Source organism: Doryrhamphus excisus, chromosome 7, assembly GCF_030265055.1.
Source record: "Doryrhamphus excisus isolate RoL2022-K1 chromosome 7, RoL_Dexc_1.0, whole genome shotgun sequence".
NCBI classification, from domain to species: Eukaryota; Metazoa; Chordata; class Actinopteri; order Syngnathiformes; family Syngnathidae; genus Doryrhamphus; species Doryrhamphus excisus.
In genome coordinates this window covers 9875590-9897496 of record NC_080472.1, presented here as the reverse complement: position 1 = coordinate 9897496, position 21907 = coordinate 9875590, and the positions used below count along the sequence as shown (strand labels likewise).

The following is a 21907-nucleotide window of genomic DNA, read 5'->3' as shown; positions in this document are numbered from 1 at the left end:
CTTCTTGCGCCTTACCTTTTCATTTCTTTGTGAATGGATTTAAGTTGTATTATTTCAAGGTACAGTTCACTCTGAAAATAATCTTACATTTATTTCATATTTTGATATTGACCATGCATCATATTTCAGTCAAATATACATTTTAAAGTATTGTATTTTTTTGTCAGTTATGTTATTTCATATTTATATATTGTTAATATAATAGATGGACATATATTATTAAATATATATTATTTATATTCAATTAAAAGTAATGTAATGCCATTATTAGCAATTGTTTTAAGAATGCCAGATGTCAGCTAAATACTGTATGCAGGTGGAGCATTGACATGAGGATTAAGAAAAACAGAAAAGTAAAACATACTGAATCTAATGTCTAATTTGGGTCAAATGTATTTTTTAAATATTTGAAATAATATACTTATTTATAATATTATTATACATTTTAAATTATAATAAGTAAGTTGGGTTTGTCTTTGATTGGCTGGCGACCAGTCCAGGGTGTACCCCGCCTCACGCCCAAAGAGAGCTGGGATAGGCTCCAGCACCCCGGCAACCCTTGTGTGGAAAAAGCGGTAGAAAATGAATGAATGAATGAATGAATGAATGGATGAATGAATAAGTAAGTTGGAAATTTTTGTTCCATTTTTTATGAGATGAGATGTCAGCAGGTGTAGTATTACAGTGAGCCACATGATGGCGGTTTCCCTTTTAAAGGTATACTGTATTCACTTTTGTACATTTCCGTATACTGTATTTATGTATAATATAAGCCAGGGTGTACCCCGCCTCCTGCCCAAAGACAGCTAGGATAGGCTCCAGCATCCCCTACAGAGGATAAGTGGAATAGAAAAACGATGGATGGATACACGTTGGGTCAAATTTAAGTTCCATACATAATAATAGTTAAAACGTTTTTTTTTTTAAATATATTTTAAGGAGTAAAACTTCATTTAAATTACAATTATTATTAAGTGAAGGTAACGTTTTCATAGTTTGTTTTCAATTATTTTTAGGTTTAAATGTAAAATTAGGTTTCAGTATTGCAACAGGCCACCAGATGGCGTCTTTTCCTCAAAGGGTTGTTGTTGCTTATGAAATGAATCTGAAATGAACACTGTGTCATTTTCTACAGAACATTTATGTACATTTTCACTTCGGATCGTTTGTCGTTTGTAGTATTGCAGTAGTATTTCCCTCGTGAGCAAAGGATGTTTTTTTTTAATAAAAAATTCGATATTTTCTATGAAATATTTATGTTTAAAAAGCACCTTTTAAAGGATGGAATGAGATGCAATCCATGTTGAATTAATCACATTAAATGAATAAAAACATTCTGTATGTTTAATGTCAACTTTTTTTTTATATCAACCAGTTCCATGCATGATATTTTGTTTATATTTTTTAAAAACGGTATGGAATTCTCTGCATACTCTGGTTTCCTGCCACGTTCCAAAAGTATGCATGTGAGGTGAATTGTCCATAGGTACTAGTACATAGTAGTACTAGTACATAGTACCCCCACAGTACATCGTACCCCCACAAGCCCAGTGAGGACGTAGAGAATGGATGCATGGACATTTGCTCTAATGTAAGACACTACATTATACAATATTTACAACATACATTATACTCAACCACTATTACAGTAAAAAAAAAAAACCACTGAAAACCATATTGTATTATACTCGCACACATTCAAAGACAAAAGTATGGCTCTTATTTCTTTTGTCACGTATTTCTTCTAGTTTTAAAGACAACTGTCTGTCATTCATCTTTCCCCTTGTGATGCAAAAAGCAGCTCTCAGTTCAAGTCCCCTGGAAATATATAGTATGGTAACACATTTAGTACGTTATGGTATGTGGTATATATTTTGTATGGTAATAATATGGTAGGGGCGGCACGGCGGTCGAGTGGTTAGCGCGCAGACCTCACAGCTAGGAGACCCGAGTTCAATTCCACCCTCTGGCATTTTTCTGTGTGGAGTTTGCATGTTCTCCCCGTGCACGCGTGGGTTTTCTCCGGGTACTCCGGTTTCCTCCCACATTCCAAAAACATGCTAGGTTAATTGGCCACTCCAAATTGTCCATAGGTATGAATGTGAGTGTGAATGGTTGTTTGTCTATATGTGCCCTGTGATTGGCTGGCCACCAGTCCAGGGTGTACCCCGCCTCTCACCCCAAGACAGCTGATAGGCTGATAGGTGAGGAAATGCGGTAGAAAATGAATGAATGAATGAATAATATGGTAATATATAGTAGTCCTAATGAGTCCGCAATAATAATAGTAATAATGTAGTATGGGAATAAAAGCTAGTACCTGAAATGGGAATTGTAAGTGTGGCCTGTTTCTTCACAGGCAAATTCAGTTGTAATTATTGGGGAACTGCTTGATGAAAGCCTCTTTCTCAACACTGCATCGGGAGGCGTCTTTTCACCCCCAACTTCCTCTGAGAACTTGGTTCACACTCTTGTCTGAAAGAGCAGGGGAGAGGTGGGAAAACTTTCTGGGTTCAAAAACATATGCCAGGGGGTCGGACGATTTACAGCAGGGGTCGGGAACCTTTTTGGCTAAGAGAGCCATGAAGGCCAGATATTTTAAAATGTGTATCTGTGAGAGCCATATACATTTTGAATGCAATCAAATGTGTGCATTTTTATGTAAGACCAACAGTTTTAGATATAATGGGCTCTAATTATGTAGACCAGGCACACTACCCCACGCCAATGGGGTGTGGCCCCATAAATCAAATACTTGCTGCCATTAATGCAACTTCTGCTGCTGCATAGTTTTGAACCGTATTCAGTACACGTATTTCATTCTTTTGGCCATCTTCACCAGAAGGCTTGGTTCTGCAGCTTTAGCTATTTGACTAAAGGAGGAAAGTTTACATTTACATGTTTTTTTGACATCTCAATGACCGAGGTAGACTACAGCATTACCCAGTAATAATCAAGTTTTGGTGTTTGACCTGGAAAATATCATCAGGAAAGATAGATATGGTTGGCCGTATTGCAGTAGAATATAGATGGACGAATTAAAATGCATAAGAAAGTTGTTAATTTTGAATATTATTTTTAACAGTCATTTCTGTGATGGTTTACTTTAAAATGTTAGCAAAAATGCATTTTTATTGTGGTAAGAAATGCTTGAGAGCCAGATACAGTCATCAAAAGAGCCCTACCTGGCTCCCGAGCCATAGGTTCCCTACCTCTGATTTACAGTATATGAACTCAACAAATATAGAAATGCAATGTTTTTCTTTTCCCCCATTTTCCACAAGCTGAACTCAAAGGTGTTAAAGGTACATGGAAATGTTGTCCCTCACTATGTCATGGTTCAACATCGCTCCCTCGCTTTATTGCAATTTAAAAAATCATTAATGAAATGTTTTGTGACCAAAAACATTGAAATTCAATTCATATATAATATTCTGATCACTGTGTATTAGTGATTTTATATTCATGCGCACTGAAATCACCTTGCAAAGTAAACATTCACATTCACTCTCATTTCCACTCTATTAAATACTGTATTATTTGACACAAAGCAGAATTTAATTTTACAGTAATACTGATGCATGGGAAATTAATTTTAATTAACAACAAACAAACAAACAAAGTCGCTGTGATTGGCTGGCGACCAGTCCAGGATGTAACCCCGCCTCTCGCCCGAAGACAGCTGGGATAGGCTCCAGCACCCCGCGACCCTCGTGAGGAAGAAAATGAATGAATGAGTGAAACAGAATAAAATAACAACTGAAAGGGACGTATTATGCTCATTTTCAGTCATTTGTATTGAGTCGTGGATTCCAACAGAGCAGCCGGCACAGAAAGCTTTCTGGATCTTTCAGAATCTGCACTTATTCCAGCTGTATTTCCCTTGGATTTCCACAATGGTGGCTTATTAAATCCTACCCCTCCATCTGGTACTTTTACAATCAGTAACTGTTACATTTGTTCACTTCCTGCTTTTCTAATATCGTTTAAGGTTTTGGGTTTTTTTTCATTTTATTTTTTGTCACGTACCAAAATAGGAGGTGATATGATCATCCAATGCCATAATGGGTACCATAGTAAGTGTCAATATAGTGATATATATAGCACATCATGACTGGTTCAAGACTCTTCATCCTTGTATTTAGCAAACATCAACTGCTTGTATTGTTTCTTGAATTGGCTCATCGTTGTGCATTGTTTGATTTCCTTACTCAATCCATTCCATAGTTTGATTCCACATACTGAAATGCTATGGCTAGCATAACGTAGTCCTAGCATAGAAGTGTTTCAAATGTACTTCTTCCCTGAGATCATATTTCTCCTCTCTTGTAGAGAAGTATTGGATTACATTTTTAGCTAATTGCTTATTTTTAGCCTTATGCATTATTGTAGCTGTTTGGAGATGAACTATATCAGCAAGTTGAAGTATTTGTCATTTTAGAAATAAGGAGTTAGTATGTTCTCTGTAGGCGGCATTATGAATTATCCTTACTGACCTTTTTTGCAGTACATTTAGCGAGTGAAGATTGCTTTTATAGTTATTAGCCCATATTTCCACACAATAAGTAAGATATGGTAGAACCAGAGAGCAATAAAGAGTGTGGAGTGATTTCTGATTGAGAACAAATTTTGCTTTGTTCAATATTGAAATATTTCTGGCCACCTTATGTTGTATATTTGTAATATGAGGTTTCCATCTCATATTTTCATCTATTGTGATCCCCAGAAATGTATTTTCCTTCACCCTTTCAATGTCTACACCGTCTATTTGTATTTGCTGGTGCGTGTCCTTTCTGCTGTTACCAAACAGCATGATTTTAGTTTTACTTAGGTTCAAGGATAATCTATTATCATCAAACCATCTTTTTAATATGACCATTTCTTCTCTGACCTTACGAATGATTTCGTCTATACTCCCTCCAGAACAAAAAGCAGTGGTATCATCCACAAATAATACCAGCTTTAAGTCTTTCGTAACTTTGGAGATATCATTGATGTACAAGTTGAACAGTTTTGGTCCCAGTATTGACCCTTGGGGAACTCCGCACGTAATACATGAACTTGCAGATGTGTATTCTCCTAGCTTTACGTATTGCTTCCTGTCAGCTAAGTAGCTTTGACCCAGGTCAGAACTAATCCTTATTCCGTACCTTTCTAATTTAGTTATTAGGATGTCATGATTGATTGTATCAAAGGCTTTTGTCAGATCCATGAATACTGCAGCTGCACACTTCCTATTTTTAGTCGGTCAGAAAAGTGGAAAAAGTACAATAGTTCCCCTTTAAACCTTTGGGAAAAGAAGACAGACTTATACATCGTATCACTGGGATACTGAAAACATCCAGAAGCAACACGTAACCGCATGACTACTATTTTGATGAAAAGCATTTATTTACTCGGCTTTAGTTGTTGAGAGGCTTTACTCTGCGATGAGTTTGTCATAGCTGCTGCCATGAACTATAAATGTCATTTTTTTGCAAATTCACCTCTTGCTTTAAAATAACAATGTAGAATAATTACAAACAATATATAACATATTTTAGCAAACCATGTCAGTCACCCTTTAAACAGGACAGTATAAAATACCATATATTGATTGTTCAGGTTTATGAAGATGCAACCAACTTCCAGCACTAATAAAACTACTTTGACAAAAAGTAAATAACAGTATAAATTGTCACTTGTACACACACTTATCACTTTTCTCTGTAGTAAAAAAAATCAACATGTGAACAAAGTGAACAGATGAGAAATGGAGGGAAATGCCAATAAATACAGCTGAGGTGTATTTATGTTTTTTATGTATTTAGGTGCAGATTGTGGAAGAACTAGAAAGCTTTATGTGCTGGTTATTGTGTGTCGCTCCTCAATAGAAGTCCACAACTCAATACAAAGGGCCGAAATAGGCCCCCTGTGATTCCTATTATGTTTAAGCACTAGCTAGCAAGACTGTGGCAGCTTCCGCTCAATTGATTTTGTGTTTGCGTCAACGATCTGTGCAAAAATAATCAGGAAGTTTACATGAATCAATCAAACTACAGTCTACTACTACTACGGTCATGGCCAGCATGGTTTGTCATTGCACCTATGCCTCCTTTTTGCCACAAGGACTGCAGCCATTTGCGCATAACTCGGCCGTTTGCAAAAGCCTTTGAAACGTGGTAAGTACAGATGGAAAAATATGGGCCAGAAACAGGACTGATCAATCAAATTGCATCTGCTATTCCTGGTATTTCGCTTTTTCTGATCATTTGCATTTATTCTGCGGATTCAGACAAACACGTTTTGACAGACGCAATCCTTGTTGCACCCCGTGAATAGTTTTGTAAGTTTGTGTTTTTATACACGCCAAGAGTCCCACAGTGTTCCAACGTTGTGATTGGCTGGTGAAGGACAGCTCCCATCACAAGTACCAACTTCATGACAAAAACAAAAATGGGCAAAAATAAGAGGCGTTTAGTGTTAAGTGTGTTAAGGACTATCTGAGACGGCTTCAGCGGCATTTCACAACCGTGACATGTTGACACTTTATTTCCACACATTTCCTGCGAGCGCACTTATCTTCCTCCTTTTGACTTCCCCTTTACCGTGCCGCAGCCTAAATGGCTCAAGCAGCCGTCGTCATTGTGAGCTTTTAGGAGTGAAATGGCAGGAGCGCTGACAGCCATTGGCCATCAACGTCAACATGACAGGTAACCCGTTCAGCTCGCTATGAAGTACATGGATGATGGGATGCATATTCTTCATTTCTCCTATGGCGGCAGGTACGATTTCGACAGAACCGGCCCCCCACTTAGTGTATTTGACAAGCTGAGTTGGACACTTTGAATGTGCGAGTGTCAGTTTGTCAAATATGTGAAGTGAGGCGTCACTGGCCTACGAGACGACCGATGACTCCTCCAAGTGAGCAGACCTAACATGAGTTAGTATATAGCTGTATACAGTATGTAGTATATAGGATGTAGTACGATAGACCTGTGTGTATCCTACATGCTTTTTAAAAGCTTTGCAAGCATCAATGTTCATTTGCAGGAATAAAATAGCCTTTATTTTCATTGCATAAACAACAAAATGTCATGTAATCCTTATTCATTATGTCATTAAACATATGAAATAAACCGATTGGAAATGTTGAACCAAAACACACCAATTAAAAAAAAAAGTCTGATTATCATTGATGTTATTTATGACTTTGTTTCTTCCGTCATGAGATGTACTAGCTGTACTACTATGTGCTAAACATCCCACCTTGTCCACAATGCAGGATGTAGAAGTGGAATACTGTATATTTTCTTTAAAGCCAAATGAGGTCGACTTCTTAACATCCTTTTCTCCAAACCACTCATCAGCCTTTTGTGCACTTCCTGTTCCTGTGCGGACAAACCACATCAGTTTAAGACGCAAGTGTGGAAGATCCTTGCAAGCGTTCATTTCATGGGTATCCCTGCACCATAAAATAAGATGGAGTACAAGCGGTGTACTTGGAAAACATCTACCTTAAGGGTAGAGGTATTCATTTGAAATGATATTTGGGTATAATGTGCAGGTATTTTTTCTCATCAATGAAAACTACTGATACAATTCTACATATATCACTGTGAACTCCGAACATACTGCACATACGCTAAAATTACTGTAACATATTGTTATTAAATTAATGACTCTCATTAACTAGCTCAGATGCAATTTTGTTGCTACTAACAGCAGAAGTAATACAGATAATAACAGACAATAAGCCATAAGATGCTGAATGGTGGGGATAAGGGAAGTGTTCAAAGTTGACTTTTAGCTTGGCATGGGATACGGCAGCAGCAGCAGCCGTATTAGGGATTAGTCATTCAAACCAGCAATAAAAGCCCGTTGTTCCGAAAATCAAGTCTGGTGCTTGTGTGTCTCATGACCATTTAGTTTCTGTCATGCTCCCCCGAGGGCACAGCAATGTTTTACTAATGAGAAACCGATCATGTCTATTTGGTGTGTGTGTACAATAACGTCCCACAAAATGGGGAGCTGTGACGCATACAAGCCTATTGAAGAATCAAATTGCACCTTGAGTACAATAAATTGGTACATGTTGGCAAGTCTACACAAATACTGAGTACTCCCTACCTCTCATGCCCCGCCTGACAGTTCACCTATTTGAGAAGCACTGCATGATACATATACACATATTTTACTTCATTTAGCCATTTTTGTGCTTAAAATGCTCAATGTATGAATTACTAGCAGCCTAAACATGAAATAATACCCATGCGTCTGTATTGCCCAATAGAAACGTAAACAGGGAAATGAGACATAAATAAGACACATAAGAAGGTTACTATTTCAACAACACACCATCAGTGGACTCTCACAACAAACGGGACTTCCTGCGGTGGCCGTTAGACAACAGTGTAATACTACTGACACCTAGTGACCAGTATCGAACACTACGTATCATAATGTCATTGCTGAGTGTATATACATATATTTTTTTTAATAATGGCCCATATTTCTGAAACTGAGATCCCTTTACATCAAATGTGATTTAGTTATCGTTAGCATTGTTATGCACAATAACAATACATGAGGAAATAAATGGATGGAATGTTTCACAGTCTTGTAGGCAACCAACAGGTGGTGTCATACAACTTCTCCTTGAGCAGGCTTTTCTCCCTGTCACTCACACACACCAGTGACTTGGAGAGCTTCCGCCATGACACGTTGATCAACCTATTGATGACTTTCTGATGTGTCAGTCATTTTGTAGGACTTGTCTCTTGCTCTCATACGGCGAAACCCAAATATTAGCAACACCTCAGCGTGAGGCAGTGCAGGTCCACACCACTGCAGTCTGAAGCAATCACCATTACATTGACAAATGACAAATGAGCTGTCTTCTGGAACAAAGGAATATTTTCTTTTTAGAATGTACAAGGAAATTGGGAATGAAATGAGCTTTTTTATATAATTGTCCCATGTTAGCAAAATGGCTCACCTTAGTCGCAAAGCATGGAATACAAAACAGAATGTGAAGAATGTATTAAAATGTTATTTGAGGTAAATTATTTTATTATAGAGCAGGGCTGGAAATACACTTCTATTCCTTTCCATAACCAAGATAGTAAAATGAATAACGGCTTTATCAATTAATAATTACCAAGTAAACCTGAAAAGCAGAACTACAATAATGAAAAATGATATCTTGAAAATTCCATCCATCCATGCTGTGAATGGTGCCTGTCCTAACCAACTTTGGGTGAGGAGCAGAGTAAGCCTGGACTGGACTGGACTGGACCATCACAGGACCCAAGAGAGTTGTGGCCTCTGCTGCCAATGCCAACACCTCTCGAAGCCTAACTTATAAATCAAATAACTTAGCCCCCGATTGCATGTTGCATTGTTGTTATGTCATAGTTTGTCCAGTGAGTGGGGCCATTGGTGTCTTTTATTTGACATCAAATGCTGAAACTTAAACCCTGCTTGCTGACAAAGGATGCAAATCTATGTTGTGTTTCAGGTGAATATTTCAAATATTTCTGTCCCTTTTAAACAAAAAAAATTAAAAAATTTTGTGGTTCTTCACATTTGAGCTGCATGACGTTGCTGGCGAGTTTAATGTTAGCACTTAACATCACACAGCTGAGCTTGTGTTCCTTAATGTCACGTTGTTCTATGTCATATATGGCATTTTCTCTTCTAAGTTTAATTTCTGGGTTAGACGTAAAGCTTCGGCTTAGACTTTGGGGTTCAGGATAGGCTGAGTGCTTGGTGGAAGAAGGTGGCGGCGCTAAGATGAAAAAGGCACACAAGTACGTCAGATCAGTCCATGACATAAACCAGGTCATTCACCAGAATGTCATCTCCAAGCTAGAAAATATGACTTACCTGCAATGATAAAATATGGGAAAAACTGCTCATTTACCTCCAGGGCGTGCAGGCATATGCAGAGTCCTTCACAGCTTCTTCATTTCTGACCACATTCATCAGGGCATCTATGCTCTCACTGTAGGGACTGTTGGGACGGGACTGTAGGGACGGGACTGTAGGGACGGGACTTTAGGGACGGGACTGTAGGGACGGGACTGTAGGGACGGGACTGTAGGGACGGGACTATAGGGACGGGACTGTAAGGACGGGACTGTAGGGACGGGACTGTAGGGACGGGACTGTAGGGACGGGACTTTAGGGACGGGACTGTAGGGACGGGACTGTAGGGACGGGACTTTAGGGACGGGACTGTAGGGACGGGACTGTAGGGACGGGACTGTAGGGACGGGACTTTAGGGACGGGACTGTAGGGACGGGACTGTAGGGACGGGACTGTAGGGACGGGACTGTAGGGACGGGACTGTAGGGACGGGACTGGTCACATCCTGATCCGTCTTCTTCAGTCTCCTCTGCAAGTTGTAGTTGTGTTTGTAGCCACCGTGTCCAGTCTCTGTGAACTTCACATCACAGGCAATCCCTGCAATGAAAATGAAATTCCAAATCTTATGTGCCTTATCTCCCAGTAAAGCATGTTTTTGCACAGATCACTCAATAAGTCCCGTGACAGATGCAGGCTATCTGGAGGTGAATTGTTGTACGGGGACAACAATCACATGCGATGTTAGTCATTGTTAGTCAAGTCATTTGAGTTCATGCTTTGGAGTTAATATCCATAAAATTGAAACAAAGGGTTAGGGTTACGTTTAGTCTTGCTCATGTCTGTGGAGAACTAATTGCATTTACGCTGAAACATTTACAAAATGTTTTTGTATTTTGACAAGGGCTATCAAATGATGAATAGGTTTAATCAGATTAATCACAGTTTTTAGATTCATTAATCATAATCAATAATCAAGATAAAAGTAAAAATATCTATTTGTCTAACGCTCATCTCTTTAATAGTAGCACAACATCTGAATCACACTTATGAGCAATGAGGGGTTGTGTTCAAAGACATCAAGTAAAATTGATTTGTTTCAGTGTATTTTACCACATACTTCAATGTAGCAAATTGTACGTCTGAATTAAGAGTTAGAAGTTTAGTGCGAAGAATATCATCCTGTTTATTCACACACACGTTTGTGGGCCTGGAAATGGGACATTGCAGAAACTAAACATAAAATAAAAACAGAAAAATAAAACAAGAAGACATAAAGAAAAAAAACAGTCAGTCAGTCCCAATGACTGATATTGTCACGAATCACACCACTTTGCACAGAGCGTATGCCAAAAGGTACTACCCTGCAATAGTACTCGCCACAGGTGAAAGGTGTTGAAAAGCATTTATCGGCATATACCAATCACAACATTTTTCACAGAAATCATCCAATACTGATTGTTGGCCGATTGATCAAAGCATGCCTAATATACTAATACTAATACCCTAATACTGTATATATACACTATATATACTGTATAAATCTGTAACAAGTGCATCATTACAGCGTCAAACGTAAACAAAGTGCAAAGTGGTCTGAGACAGGCGTGGCCAATGAGATACAGACCGGCTCCTTGTGTCACTATTGTGCCGCTATTTTTTTTTTCACCTGCTCTCTTTGGCTGGAGAGATAAAGTCGCTTGGAAAACTTTGCGTGAAATATTGAACGCTGTGTTTTTGGAGAAAAACAGTGAAAGGCTGACTTCACGCAGGTCATGAAAAAAGTAATGAACTATTAAGTCTTACAGATCACTTACACAAATACACAGTACAGATATCGCGAAATAATCGTAGCTATAGCAACTTCTGATCAATCCATGTCAATTTCAGACTTCCAATTATTCCAGCTTTATTCCAACTTCCAGTTTCAGCTTTCAGTGAGTTAGAGCAGAGCTGCTGACTGTAATCAGCCGTTTCTTTTTCTTTCTCAAGGCGAACTAACTTTCAGCAGCGATGACTCCTGCCAATACAAGAATAAAAAATCAACACAAAGTACATGTACGCTTGTCCCAGCCTGGATGGGATTGAGGAAATTCCAACCATTTGTAGGCTTTCGATTTATTTTTTTCCATGCAGCATTATGTAACTTTGGCTGGTTGGTGGTTTGGAATATTTGAGACGTTTTTCCTTCCCTCATCGCCAAAGTGCTTGCTGAGGTGGGTTTTGGTTGGTCTAGAACTGCTCTGTGTGTAAAAAGCCTGTACATCAAAGTCCTGTTGGGATTTGGCACTATAGAAATAACTTGACTCTTCACTTTGGAATTCCTCCATTTGTCCAGCAGCCAAAAAGGCCAGTTGAATTAAAGGGGAACTGCACTTTTTGGAGAATTTTGCCCACAATCCTTAACAAATCCTGAACAAATATTTATTTCCCTTTTCTGTGCATTATGCAGGCATCAAAGAAATTTAAGGGGACTTATAATGCTCATTTTTTGTGGACTCAGCAGCTACACACGGTCGCCCACACAGAAAGCTTTGTAGATTTGCAGAGTCTGCGCCTACTCCAGCTGTGTTTTTGGATTTGCTGCTTCCCGCCACAACGGTCAGTTTTAATTTATTCCACCCACAGCACGCCTCCAGGCATGGACACATCGCTGTGATTGGTCACACTCCCAAGTGCTCCTGAGGACTTTCTGACAGTTGCCCAACCTCACTATTATTTTGTCAGTATAGCAGTTGATAATAAACAAACAAACAAAGAAAAAAAAGACTACCCGGGGGGTCTCTGGATCGCATTGATGTCACAAAACTCTCTGAAACTGAGCGTTCAAGCCATCCAAGGCTTCTTTCAGGGCTCACTTCCAAATGCAAAACTCATCATCTGAAACTTAGGCGTGGTTTAACACCAGAATACAACATTCTAACGGCATTTTCGGGTCAGAAAAGTGGAATAAGCATAATAGGACCTTTAAATGAAGCTCCTGCTCCAAGCACCAAGGACCTATTATGCTCATTTTCGACCCTTCGTGGACTCCTATAGAGCAGCTACGCACAATAATCTGCACAGAAAAAGTTTTAGATTTTGCAGAATCTGCACCTATTCCAGCTGTATTTCCTTGGATATGTGCTTCTGCCAAAACAGCCAATTTATTCCACCCATGGCCCGCCTTCGGGCATGCCCACTCCACTGTGATTGGTCCATATAATGGATATATACTATATAAGGAAGTCTATTGAAACTTGGTCACCAGTTTTACCACGCCTTTTGAAACCGAGCGTTTTGAGCCATCCAAACTTTTTTCAGGGCACACTTCCAAATGCGCAAACCTCCTTATCTGAAACTTTGGCATCGTTTAACGTATAGAACATGCGTATAGAACAGGGGTGGGCAAACTTTTTGACTCGCGGGCCGCATTGATATGACAACATTTACGGGGGGGCAGACTATATATTTTACACGTAACAGTCCACCTGGTATTATTGTATCTGTAAAATTGTCATGCAATCTGCTATTATTATTTATTATTTTATATTTATATTTAAATATTTAAAAAATAATAAAATATTATAATAATTACAATAAAATTAAAATAATAATTATTATATTATTATTATGTAAAATATGCAAATATAACAATAATACTATATATAATTAATATAATAATTAGCATTAATATAATAATTATAATAATCATAATAGTTCTAATAATAATTATAATAATCTAATAATAATAATAATAATAATAATAATAATAATTATTATTATTATTATTATGTGCTTGTGTCCCTTTTTTCAGGAGCACTTTGTAAACAACAGACCATGTCAAAAAACCAAATTGATAAAACCATCAAAAGGTTGGCTCAGGCAATGATGCCAGGTTGTATGTTGAGTTTAAATGAAATACTTTGGAAAGATTGGGCGGGCCGTATTCAAACACTTGGCGGGCCGGATGTGGCCCCCGGGCCGTAGTTTGCCCACCCCTGGTATAGAACATTCTAACTGCAATTATAGGTCAGAGGTGGAAAAAGCATCATAGTCCCCATTAAGGACAGAAGAAGTTCCGAAAGACCAAAAAGATGTGTAGAGCTGAACAAAAAGGGCCACTCATCTCTAGGCTCGGTACCTTTCAAAGATGATTGCCTTGAGGTTTGCAGTGTTGCCAACGTTGTGGACCCAGCCTTCAGCTGTAAAATCCCTCTATGACTTGCATGTCCGACACATCTCAGCTTGACAGCCCACCGGAACCTTTGACACCAATGCCTAAAGCTAAACAAACTTTAGTTACTGTTGAAAAGTGAAAGAAAATCTGAAATGAACATTGCAATTTTATGTTTCAAATTGTAAAATGTTGGCTAACCCAAATAACAGTTGTATAGTCTGTATCGTTCGTTTACATTTTGGACAAAATAGTCCCTGAAGAAAGTACCTCTAACTCTGTGGTTTTCAAACTGGGCGAAGGGCGCTGGACGACCATGAGCACGCGTTTCATTTGTTTCCTTTAGGGGGCAGAGTTTTTTCAAGAAAATATTCCGTTTTCACTCATGTAATTCAAGTGATTTCTTGAGTTCAATAGTTCAGCTGTGATCAAAAGAGATTAAAACACAGAATATTGATAGGTTGTTGATAGTATGTTTCACTGTACTTACATTACATATTACACTTATTTGCCAAGTGTATTTACCGTACATGACGCTAGCCAACGTTTTTCTGCTCCTGCTTATCATGATGTAAATACTGTAGCAGTGTGATGTAGTACAATGAATGTATCTGTCATGTGTTCCTGGACAACAATGAGTTTAAAAAAACTGAGAAATATGCTAATCAAGCCGTGACTGCAAGAAGAATATCAGATAAGCTACATTTTGTTGACGAGGCAAGCAGAGTGTCTACAACCAGGGGAAGCAGTGCCTCACCAAATATATCCTGATGTTATTGTAAATCTTTCCTTGCTTGAAAGATCGCTGACCACAGCAGCTGTAACGCGCCGCCGCTTTTCTCTTATGAAATTCACATGATTGGCCTTATAAGTGTATGTTGCGCAGAGGAGAGCGGCTCAAGCAGTCATTTTGCCGCTCAAAGGTGCAGCATGACCCCGTTCATTGAGGATGATGCATTCTCAATGTCACTCTGACTTGTGCTGAGAGGAGCCAAGCATCCTTTTTGGAAGACATTGTTAACTGAGGCAGAAACATGCTTGAAGGAGGATTATATGTTCCTGGCCGGCTACTAAAAAAGTCATTCAAAAAGAAACACTACCAAGCTCATATAATTACTTTCGCAGCATCGTTATTATGCTCAGCAGACGCTCAAGCAATATTGTTTAATTAAGAATAGATTTTTGTTTGTTCAGAGGAGAAGATTCGGGGGTACGCAAGCACTTGCAAGTCTTAAACTGACCGTGGTTGCCACGGTAACAAGTGTTGCATGGATGCTACAATGTCAACATTTTTGTATACACTTCAGACTCCTCCTCTTTTCCTCCCCTTTTACACTCCTACTTGAAAAAGAGCAAAATAGCGATGGAGCGCTGTTCGAACCGTGATATAGCAACAAGTGTCCTGGTTTTCGGTGATCAAGACTCCCTAGTCTCTAAGCTCTATCGCTATCGTGAAGCTATCGCTAGACAAAGACAATTGTTTTATTGTTTGGAATGCTAAAATGCAGACTGTGGGTTGTGCATTCAGTCACACTTGGTAAAAATGGAATATATTTCCTTAATGAGAGCTTAATGCAATGATGTGCAACTGTTTTTAAGTCAAATAAATCATGGTTTCCAAAATTCCAAACTTTCACCACAATTTATTAGCATCCCTTGTAGGCTCCACAGCTTTTTTAACCAGCTGCTGTTGCATTATTTGTCCGTCCATTCCCTCCTTAACCATGAATCATGCAGTGTTCACTTGCAGTAATTCATTTGTCAGTGACTGAAAACCACGTAGCATCATCTCGTCACATTAGTAAGATTTTGATGATGGGTTATGCAAATTGCCTCCTTTGTCTCCGTTCCGCACTCCGTTGGAGATGCGAACTACCTCGCTAGTTTGGTGTTCTTCTGTCCCTGCAGTGATTCGTGGCCTGAGCAATGTGATACGTATAAACAAACAAGAGTTTAAAAACAACTATTTGGGCATTATTTTTAATTCATCATGATTAATCATCATGATTAAGTGTTCGTCACTTCCTGTTGACAATGAAGGATATGCACGGCAGGAGCTCCGATTTTGCTGCCGGAGTTTTGAAGTTCATTCATTCATTTTCTACCGCTTTTCCTCACGAGGGTCGCGGGGGGTGCTGGAGCCTATCCCAGCTGTCTTTGGGCAAGAGGCGGGGTACACCCTGGACTGGTGGCCAGCCAATCACAGGGCACATATATTACATATTAATGTGGGAGGAAACCAGAGTACCCGGAGAAAGCCGAATTTTGAAGTTTTTCTTGGGAAAATTCCCGACCATTACTCGAACAACTGAATCCGTAGAGGCACTTACGAAGGACTTAAGAGAGCAAAATTGGACAGGTATTTACTCAAACAATGACCCTAATAAAGCATACGAAGAATTTCTGGCAACTTTTACCAAATTATATGATAAACAGTGTCCCATTACAACAAAAAAGAAGAAAATACAATGTGAAAAGCCTTGGATGACAAGGGGTTTGGAAAATGCGTGTAAAAAGAAAAACCTACTTTACAAACAGTTTCTACAGTCAAGAACAAAGGAAGCTGAGAATAAATATAAAAAATATAAAAATACATTAATTGGCATAATGAGAACCAATAAGAAGGATTACTATCATAGACAATTAGAAGAGCACAAAAATGACACACAGAGTTTATGAAAAGTGCTTAATAATATCATTAAAAAAAGGAGTTACTAAATTATATTATCTAATTACTTTGCTAAAGAGAATCAGCCACATATAACTAAAGCTAATGAAATTACAAATGGCTTTAACAACTATTTTGTGAATATGGGCCATGACTTGTCAAAAGAAATTGAATACCCAACAGCAACTCAAGATGTAGATGAGAATATTATTAATGTAAATCCAAATACCATCTTCCTCAAGAAAATAACTGAAAGAGAACTTGTGGATGTGGCAAATACTACATGTAAAAACAAAAAATCAGTTGACTATACTGGAATTCATTCATTTTCTACCGCTTTTCCTCACGAGGGTCGCAGGGGGTGCTGGAGCCTATCCCAGCTGTCTTTGGGCGAGAGGCGGGGTACACCCTGGACTGGTCACGAGCCAATCACAGGGCACATATAGACAAACAACCATTCACACTCACATTCATACCTATGGACAATTTGGAGTGGCCAATTAACCTAGTATGTTTTTGGGATGTGGGAGGAAACCGGAGTACGGAGTAAGAGAAAACCCGTGCATGCACGGGGAGAACATGCAAACTCCACACAGAGATGGCCGAGGGTGGAATTGAACCTTGGTCTCCTAGCTGTGAGGTCTGCGCGCTAACCACTCGTCCGCCGTGCCGCTTATACTGGAATTGATATGCAATTAATAAAAGAAGTTGTAGATTGTATAGCTACACCTCTGACCCATATCTGCAACCAGTCATTTCAAACAGGCATATTTCCTAATCAAATGAAAAGAGCAAAAGTCATTCCAATATATGAAACCGGAAATAAACATATATTCGCTAATTATAGACCCATCTCTATACTTCCACAATTCTCCAAAATTTTAGACAAACTTTTTAACCATAGACTTGATCACTTTATAGAAACACAAAAAGTACTAACTAAACATCAATATCGGTTCAGATCAAGCGATCTACGACATTAGCAGTCATGGAACTTACAGAAAAAATAGCGACAGCAATAGATAATAAGGAATATGCAATATGTATTTTTATGGACTTACAAAAAGCATTTGATACTATTGACCACAACTTATTAATAAAGAAGCTAGAAAGATATGGGATCAGAGGTATAGCACAAAGGTGGTTACAAGATTATTTAAATAATAGACAACAATATGTGCAACTAAATGATACTAAATCTGATCTACTGAAGGTGACATGCAGGGTACCACAAGGTTCTGTGCTGGGTCCTAAATTATTTATTTTTATATAAATGACATCTGTAAAGTGTCTAAGCTGTTACATTTTGTTTTGTTTGCCGAAGACACAAATGTATTATGTACTGGTGGGGAACTGAAACATCTCCTGGATACAGTGCAGAGGGAACTTGGAACCATAAAAAGATGGCTCGCCACAAATAAATTATCACTAAACCTACATAAAACCAAACATATTATACGTATTTGGAAACCATAAAAAAAAATAAAACAAACACAAACTAAAATAGAGATTACTGAAATTGAACGAGTAAAGAAAAGCAAATTTTTAGGAATTATTGTAGATGACAAACTAAGCTGGAAATCATATATAAATCATATAAAAAACAAAATATCAAAAGTAATCGCAATACTACATAAACTAAAGTATATCCTCAATAAACATTCTCTACAATTACTATATCGAGCTTTTATAGAGCCATATATTGTTTATGGCATTGACACACCTACAAAACCAAAAAAAACCAAAACCAATTTACATGATGCAAAAGAGAGTAATAAGGATAATCAATCAAGCTGCTTACCAAGCACCAACAAGTACATTCTTTTTACATTCGCAAATTGTAAAATTTTATGATCTAATTGATTTCAAAACTGCGCAAATGATGTTTAAGGTAAATAAAAACATGCTCCCAAATGTTGTCCAGGGGATGTTTCAGGTTCGTACTAGTCAATATGATCTACGAGGAATGAGTGTGTATGCAAAAGGGAAGGTACGAACAAATGTAAAGCAGAGATGTATGTTAATCAAAGGAGTAGATATATGGAATGATTTAGATTTAAAGATGAAAACTTAAACTAAATAGATTTAAACAACTATTTATAAACAATCAAACAAACAAGGGCGGGAGTGTGCTGTGGCCTCGTAAAGTGGACCCTGCCTTGTCTGGCCTTCCCTGGGCTACTGGGGGTGTGAGTCTGGGTCTCGGGTGCTTCAGCACACTTGCGCGGCTTGCTGCTCTCTGGCTGGGCTTGGTGGGTGCTTCTTATGGGAGCATTCCGTGTGGCCTCGCAACAATGAGGTAAAGTGATGGTTGGACATCGGGTGTCACGTTGACCACATGCTGGTGACATGTCTGTGGCATGAGGAAGAGGTCTGTTGGATAACAAAATAAACAATCCATCCAAATGTAGGCCCGCCCAGGGATCACACATAATTGTGGGTCCAGCCAAAATGGCATCTTATTGGAGGGCAGCGGGGTGTGCGGGGACTGCTGGGGTGCTGGGCACTCGGTGGGTGCACTCAGGGGCTAGGGGGGTCGGGGCCAGGTGGGTTGACTGGCGGGGTTGGTGGTGTGCTTCAGCAATGTCCTGGGGATTTGCTGGGGTGTCCGATGTTCCCACTCTTCTTTTGTTGTTTGTCTTATGTAAGATTCTATGATTATATGTGTGGGAAAAAAATCACATATTGAATTGGTAACTGCTATGGCGTGGAGAAGGGGTAGGATTTAATAAGCTTTGCTTCTTCCTGCTCCTTTTCAGACATGTGTAGTAATGAGGTGTTGTGTGTGTGCATGTATGTGTGTATGTATGTGTATATATATATATGTAGATATGTGTGTATGTATGTATATATGTGTGTATGTATATATATATATATGTATATATATATATATAAAGATATTGTAAGTGTATTGTATTGTAAGTGTATATGTGAGAAAGAATAATGTAACATAGTATGCATGTCTGAAATAACTTAAGAAAAGAAAGAGTCAGCACCTCTAATTACTCCGCTGAGAATCCTGTCAGTCCTTAGCCTCCATTATCTCCATCTCGGAACCTTCATGGGGACCTCCCAGGCTGTAAAATCGAGTGGTGAGAGACAATATTCGCTATAACAACGAACATTAAATATCGTAGACAGTTGTAAAGGCAAGCTAAAGGGCAAACAGACGGACAGTGTTGACACACGGCGTTGCCGAGCAACCGCAACAATGCCTAGGTCCCGGGGACGGGTTCGCCCCGCGGACAAATTAGTGAACCTGCCAGCCCAAGTACCTCGGATCTATGTGTACCTGTGAGCTCATGTAGCTCGGACCGAAGCACTCTGGACACAATTACAAACACGGAGAAAGCCTTTAAAGATCTGCCGCCGATTCCCGCTTTCACCTGATGGTGCAGCCGCTAACAGAGGAGATGAACTCACAAGAGTTGCTTTTGAAGCTGCTAAGTAAAGTGGATTACATGACCCGGAGGATGGCTCACGTTGGCTAGAGGGTACAGAAGATGGAAAGTTGGAAGTTGGATAAAACGGGGCAGAAGATGGACCAGGTGGTTCTGCACGTTCAAGCCCTAATGCAGGAGATGACAGATTTGAAAGTGGCACATAAAGAATTACAGGAGAGGTATGCCACCATCAAAAAAGATAAAACAATTCAGGAGCTGAAAAATGTTACCGGCACCAGACCTAGGGGTAATGTGGACCGGCAGCAAGGGTTACACAGGCCAGGGGACATTGCGTAACCTGGGGATTAACCACGTTAGTATCATCCTCGTGCCTTGCGCCTTCATTTCTGACCTGCACATCATTATAACCAATAAACAAATCACATTTCCCACAATAGGCTTTTCAGTTTATTTCCCTCTTATAGTCACAACATTTCACAAATAAAAAATGATGTAAACAAACTAAAAAGAAATGATACAAAACACTCTTCCTTAAGACAAATGAAAACACATGACTCTAAAATTATTTAACAGAAGCTAAATAAGATAACATAACCACACAAATGATACATTTCTACATATTTCACTCACTGACACACGACTGATTAGCATCGCTCATTTACCCGGGCGGAGCAGCAGAAATGTGAATGTAGTAAAACATAAAGCCTCTTGCCAGGAAAACAAATTGTACTCACATCTGGCTAGTTAAGACCGGATAATATGTCACATCTGGCTAGTTAAGACCGGATAATATGTCACATCTGGCTAGTTAAGACCGGATAATATGTCACATCTGGCTAGTTAAGACCAGATAATATGTCACATCTGGCTTGTTAAGACTGGATAATACGTCACATCTGGCTAGTTAAGACCGGATAATAAGTCACATCTGGCTAGTTAAGACCGGATAATATGTCACATCTGGCTAGTTAAGACCGGATAATATGTCACATCTGGCTAGTTAAGACTGGATAATACGACCAACAAGTTGAACAAACTGAACACTTAATGCCATTTTACAACAAATACACCTCAATAGAAACTACTATATGCTGTTTCTTAGTTAGCATAGCAACACTTGTTAACTGTAATACACGTCTCCACTGCACTTGTACACATCACAAAAACACTCAACATTGTACTCACACTTCATATAGTACTAGGAAAAAACTAGCAAACTAATATTTAGCATTACCTGTGGATTAACAGAGTGAGGATCTTCCTGGTGCCTTGCGTCTTTATTTGTGACATGCGTGGGCAGAGGTACAGGCCTAGGCTCTCCAGTTGATCCACAATGGAGCCAGATCGCCACCTACTGGCCAAAAATTGTAACTGACCCTCAACATACGCACAGAGTAGTTCAGTAGAAAACCAACGATGGAGGGGGTGTCTGTTAACACCAATAAAAGATGCAGCATTCAACCATTACAAAAACACAATCGACAACATGGATCAGAATACAACTGTAGTGGTGTAGGACACCTGAAGAGAGACTGCCCTTCACCCCGCCAACCCAACGCAAGGGCCCCCGGCGTTGACACTGCCCCACCTCCAGCCTCAGGTACTGTACCAAGCGGGGTACAGACACAGAGGAAATGAGTGCTTTAATAACTATCCACGGGGTGAGAATGCGGGCTTTCCTAGATTCTGGCGCCAGGAGGAATGTACTGCCCCTTCATCTGTTTGACTGTCTGCCCCCCGAGCTTAAACCCCAGCTGCGGTCGTCGGTTGTCCGGGTTCTGCAGGGCATTAGTCACGGTAGTGTAGCCGTCTTAGGGGAGACTGATTTGCCC

The 21907-nt window shown here is 39.3% G+C and overlaps 1 long non-coding RNA gene across 2 annotated transcripts; it reads right to left on the bottom strand.

Annotated features, from left to right (window-relative positions):
- Positions 1-8253: 8253 nt before the first annotated feature.
- Positions 8254-21557, bottom strand: LOC131132590 (uncharacterized). 2 transcript variants are annotated; one of them, XR_009130401.1, is made up of 4 exons: positions 21310-21557; positions 19668-19748; positions 9905-10447; positions 8254-9769 (listed from the first exon to the last, which is right to left on the bottom strand). It is a non-coding gene; the product is annotated as an uncharacterized LOC131132590 (long non-coding RNA). The 2 variants fall into 2 exon arrangements; XR_009130402.1 differs by lacking the exons at positions 19668-19748; positions 21310-21557 and adding exons at positions 13971-14113; positions 14274-15192.
- Between the last annotated feature and the right edge of the window lie 350 nt (positions 21558-21907).